The following is a 6,000-nucleotide window of genomic DNA, read 5'->3' as shown; positions in this document are numbered from 1 at the left end:
TGCTAATATCTCCTCCTGCGGTGTGCCCCAAGGGTCTGTTTTGGGTCCTCCTTACTTCACAATACACATTATGTTTAATGGATAAACCCTTACGGTGTCTTTTACTGGATCGTACGCCATCTTCTGTAACTTATGTAAAGCGCAAAGTTTTACACTGATGATACACCTCATCCTCTTCACACACACACACACACACACAAAAAAAAAAAAAATCCAACTGTGACGGGTGACTTCCGGTTATTACCACAAGAGGGGGTAAGTTACAGTAAGTTATCCCTTGGTCATTCCACTGCTGAGCCCCTATGGCAACAGAAACTCTTCTCATGACAACCCCAGGAATACCAGCATTATAATCCCCATTAATAATCATATTAAATAAATAATAATTTTTACTACTATTAGTTAAGTTGTTTGAACGGACAAATGGTTTAGGTCTCATTTCCTGACTCTCAGATAGAGAGAGAGAGAGAGAGAGAGAGAGACATGAAGGGGAGAAGGAGACAGAGAGATATAGACATGCTCTGAGGAGGAGGAGGAGGAGGAGGAGGAGGAGGCTACCACCAAGACACGGAAAAGCAGAGGAGGGAGAGGAAGAGGAGCTGTGAGTAAACGGGGAATAACACGCAGAGAGGAGGAAGGACGGCACCTGACGCCTCGGACATCTCCTCCTTTCTCTGTCCACAGCCTGTCACCACAGCCCGGGACTCCGAGGACGCGACACCGAGTCCAGCTCAGACCCCATGGGGTAACAGGTATGTCTGACTTCCTTCCCTGTCTCACATTCTCCTGTCAACAATTAGTTTCCTCTCAGACGTGCTCGGCTCATAGTTGGAGACATGACACAGTGGCACCAGTTGAGTTGACCACCGGCAATTTAAAAACAATAACCCAGCCAGTGTTCATTACAGGCCTGTCTGTCCTTTATCGTTTACCTTTAACGCGGTCCACGGACATCATGTTTCATCATAGCGACATGTTGGACCCTATAGTGTGAAAGTACGCCTACCTGTTCTCAGACATGACAGCCAGCTGTCTGCTGTGACAGGAGACGGACACTGGTTATTCATGTTTATTGGTTTTTAAGAAGCTCAAACAAACAAAGTAACAAACAAAAACACGTTTAATTCATTCATTGTCGTCAGTACAAAGCGCTTTAAAAAAAAAAATGACCCGCGGTAATTGGACATGATACACACACACCTGTGTGTGATTGTGTGCAGTTCAGCTATGTTTGACGTTTTTTTTTTTTGTTTTTTTTAAAGTTTGGAAACTAACATGACAGCTTTTTAGAGTCAGACTGACCATGAGGGATGAAGGAGTGAGGAAGAGGATAGCGCTGTGTCCCCTGGGTTAACCTCCTCCTAAAGGGGGATTTCTACAACTACTTATTCCTGCTGCGTCAACACCCAGCCCCGCAGACAAGACAGGGAAGCGGGTTTGTTTACAAATGGTGGTCCCTGGTGGGGTTTGTAGTCTTTTAGATGTCTGTCTGTCTGCTGTGTCCGTGTCTGTCCTCTTTAACAGGTCAGTTCCTCCTTCCTCCATTTTCTACTGACGCTTTCAGAGTGTGAGAGGGGGAATAAACCCTTTAGACATGTACTGTATTACCTGTGTCTGTCACTCTGTCTCTGGACTGTTTCACTGGGATTTCCAAACTTTTTCAGTCTGTCTCAGGCAGATTCAGACTTGTAGATTATTGGTATTTAATGTGCATTTCTTCTGCAGCCTTTTGCATCTATATTGCAGACTTATAAAGGCGAGTCATCAATTCAAGTCATTTTGAATTACAAATTCATTGTCATATGCATTGTCAAAGCCATCAACCTAAATTTGGAGTCACTGTTTATTACTAACAGTATTAGTTTTTTGCTGATATTTATACAGTCCAACACAAAATTCTGATATAAGCATATATATATATATATATATATAAACTCTTCCTCACTCTCCGCGGGCGGTCTCTTTTTTCCTCCAAGCTCGGGTCCTCTACCAGAGGCCTGGGAGCTTGAGGGTTCTGTGCAGTATCTTTGCTGTTCCTAGAACTGCACTTTTCTGGACCGAGATGTCTGATGTATTTCCTGGGATCTGCTGGAGCCACTCCTCCAGTTTGGGGGTCACTGCCCCGAGTGCCCCAATGACCACGGGCACCACTGATGCCTTCACCCTCCAGGTTTTCTCCAATATTATATATATATATATATATATATATATATATATATATATATATATATATGGAAATTACAGGTTAAAGCTAATGTGATGTCCCATTCAATGTATTCCACATATAAACAAACATCTGTGCAAATTAAGAAAACTTATTCACCTTTATTGTTTATTATATATTTATTTCCAGTTAGAGGAAAATTTGCCATATTGATTTTTAATATGTTGCTACATATTGGTACCAATGTTGACCTAATATTGCCCATCCCTGTTTATTACCACCGCCAAGGAGGAGGTAATATTATCAGCCTTTGTTTGTTTGTCTATTAGCAGGATTAGATCTTATGCCTCTTGGGTCCTTTCTGTGTGGAGTTTGCATGTTTTCCCCGTGCTGCGTGGGTTTTTTCCATGTACTCCGGCTTCCTCCCACAATTAAAACGACTGTTCGGCTGATTGGAGTCTCTAAATTTTCGGTAGGAGTGAATATGAGTGTGAGTGGTTGTTTGTCTGTCTGTGTTGCCCTGCGAGTGTGATGGACTGGCGCCCTGTCCAGGGTGTACCCCTGTCTAACGTATAAGAAAGCTGGAGATGGGCACTAGCTGGAAATGGATTGAAATAACAGTATGTATTCCACATATAAATAAACTGCATCTGAGCGAAATAAGAAAACGTATTCATTTTAAGTAATGGGAAAAAGTTCCCTATTAAATTTTGAATCTGATGTCTTGAAAAGTGACACATTTGTTTTTAAATTTTGGTGGAAAAAAAACAGTACCAATGTAGACCAATATTACATTTTATGCCTAATATCGCGCATCTCTGGTTATTACCACTGCCAAAGAGGTAAAATTGTCATCAGCGTTTTTTTTTGCTCGTCTGTTAGCAGGTTCTGAACAGATTTTGACAAAATTTTAACCCAAGATAGATCTTACGCCATGGAAGATTCTGATCAATATACTGATTCTGGATGAGTTTCAAAAAGTGAAAAATCTCTCTCTCATTATTGGCAAAATTTCAAAAATTCAAATCTCGGTTTGTAATTTGACAGATCTTTATGAAATTTGACTCTGTTATGTCGAATTGTTTCCTCAATTACCTCAACAAAATTAATCCGGTTTGGATCCATATTGTGCATTTCATCATGATTTTCTGGAAAAATGGGGGTGCCCATACATTTGGACCTACTGTGTTGATATTGATAGGGATGGAAAGTTCTTCCAGGCCTTTAAAGTGTGAATGATCATGATATCATGATCAGGATCATTGATCCAGATAACTGCCAATATCTGGCAAAGAGGATATTTGCAGCTTGGTGGAGGTTCTCACTCTCTGAGTTCTCGTGTTCATACTCTGATCATTGATGATGGATTTCAACCACCAACACTGGGTGAGATGCAGGGCTGTGCAGAGACAACTGGAGCTTTAGGGGCCCAGTGTTATAATGACACAAATGGAACAGTGAACATCTGTTTATGTCCTTTTTGTTCTTAAAATATGAAATGTATTTCAATGTTGTTTAGGGAATATAAAATATTCAAAGCCCTGTGACCTCATGGTGTTGGTGACATGAAACAAAAAGGCAAGAAAAAGTCACTGAGGGTATTAGGGGCGAGTGCTCAGACCATCACATCACACAAACATGTTACTTATGCCTTGTAAAAGACAAGGTACACTGTGAGCATTGACCACTCAGGACATTTCAACTCACCCTCTCACCACAGACAAGTTTTGGGCAAGGAAATCAACAAACTCAGCTTGGGAAAGCTAGGAAGGTTTTTCATGCAATGCGGCATTGAAGCATCCAACACCTGATGTCTTAGAAACTATTGTAAGAGTGTGTGCGCGTGTGTGTGTGCATGTGTGTGTGTGTGTGTGCGTGTGCGTGAGATTGACTAACTGGATCTCTGGGATTAGGAGGCCATAAAGCCATTTTTCCAAATTGTTTTAGTCCTCTCCGGATTTGTCTGGTTGTTTTGTCTTTCCTACTATGGAGTTAAGAGTTGGCTCTTTTATGCTAATCCCTCTAAAGTATTTTATTTCGTAATTCAATTACAGCAGATTATGTGTGTGTGCGTGCGCGCTCGCGCGTGCGTGTGTTCACCTGTGCGCATCTGATCTTTGATCTTGAGAAAGATTAAGTAAATTGCCCCTAATCCGTAACTAATTTGGCACACTTTCAGTCATCACAATGTAGACATCCATCCATCCATCCATCCATCCATCCATCCATCCATCCTCGGGCTGGCGATATGGACCAAAACTTATACCTCATTTTTTTACCTCAAATGAAGTCTGACCAGAAAGACAATTATGGTTTAAATTTGTTGATGACACATTTACTAACAAACAGCTGCACAATATGTGCCACTTTTTGCTTTTTTTCGTCTAAGGGACAGCATGTGTGAGTGAGTTCTGTAGTGTGGCTTGTTTACGGGAAGGTCTGGGTTTGGATGCACTCAGAAATCTATCTAACTGTGCTTTTCATGCTGTTCTGAGAAGAAGTGAAAGCAGCGACTCCTAAAACTAGTATTTTAAAAGAAAATTAGCTATAAAAAAAGGCAATATTGTAATATTTTATATCCCCAAAATAGAAAACTTGATATATCTTGAATCTTGATATATATTGCACAGCTCTAATCCATCCATCCATCCAAAATAATCAGTTACTGTAATGTTACTGTCAATTTCTAATTTACAAGTGTGAGGATTGTAGGGCTAAGGGTGAAAATGCAAACCGTGCAAAAAAGCGGACAGGTCACGACTACCAGGACTCAAACCAGTGACAGTTTAGCTGTGAGGCAGCGATGCCACCCACAGCTCCTGGAGGAGAAAACATTTCCACAACGCTTTGTGTTGGCAGGTTCATCCCCTGCTGTCTCACTGAGCTTTCTTCACTGAGGTAGAGTTATGTAGTATTATCATTTCAAGAACAGTGGACATCAGTGTAAACGTGTGCACGACTGCGCCTCCATCTGTGTCTTTCTTTGGGGAAAATATAAAACAGCTACAAGGATGAGTGGAGGAGGTGTGTAGGCACCGTCGTCCAAAAGATGGGAAAAAAAACCCCTTAGCTGTCTGTGCTGGTGGGATTGGCAAACACGGGTTGAGGAGTGTTGAGAGTATGCTCCGTTTGCACTTGAATTAGTTTTGGAAGCAGATTTAACAAAATAAGTTATTTCAGTCGACTTTTTTTTAGTCAAATCAAAATGTGCGTATTTTCCTAATTCCCTTTCAGGGTCCATCCATTTCTGCGTCACGTCTGCGGTCACTTTACACTTTTCGATTTTTGTTTCATCATCTTTCCCTCTTTAGATGACTTTAGTGGCAATTCAACTTTCCAATCGGGTTAATAGTCAACTACTGTTATTAATTTTATATACTGTCCCAAAACATGCATGTGAGGCATTTCCTTGTCATGTCGGGACCTGATTTTAAATAGAGAATTTTAAAAAACAGCTTCTTCCCGTTTTTAGAGTGCAAAATAACTGTTTTACAGGATCACAAAAAAAGGGAAGCCCTACATTTGATTGGATGGTAGTAGGGATGTAACGATTAATCTTGAGGCAGTTAAAAATTGATTCAAAGGTGTCACGGTTCACATACTCTGAAATTGAATCACACTACTTAAAACATAAATAAATAAATAAATATATATATATATATATATATATATATATATATATATAGTTTATTTATTTATTTTTTACAGCAAAGGGCACTATCTATTTAAAATTCGAAATTCAGGATGCACCACTGTGTTTTAAATCAGAAGCGTGGAAGCATTTTGGCTTCCCCAAGACAAAATGAAATAAGTGAGAAATAAAGAACATGTGAAAT

At 40.3% G+C, this 6,000-nt stretch overlaps 1 protein-coding gene across 3 annotated transcripts in view; it reads left to right on the top strand.

Moving 5' to 3' along the window:
- The first annotated feature begins 504 nt into the window (after window positions 1-504).
- zbtb46 (zinc finger and BTB domain containing 46) overlaps window positions 505-6,000 on the top strand; it is a 79,192-nt gene continuing 73,696 nt past the window's right edge. For all 3 annotated transcript variants that reach the window (XM_028453506.1, XM_028453507.1, XM_028453505.1), the window contains exon 1: window positions 505-752. The gene's annotated coding sequence lies outside the window, so the exon portion shown is untranslated. The remainder of the gene's footprint in view (window positions 753-6,000) is intronic.

The sequence above is a fragment of the Gouania willdenowi genome, chromosome 7, assembly GCF_900634775.1.
Source record: "Gouania willdenowi chromosome 7, fGouWil2.1, whole genome shotgun sequence".
Classification (NCBI taxonomy): Eukaryota; Metazoa; Chordata; class Actinopteri; order Blenniiformes; family Gobiesocidae; genus Gouania; species Gouania willdenowi.
This window is presented reverse-complemented; position numbering and strand designations above follow the sequence as displayed.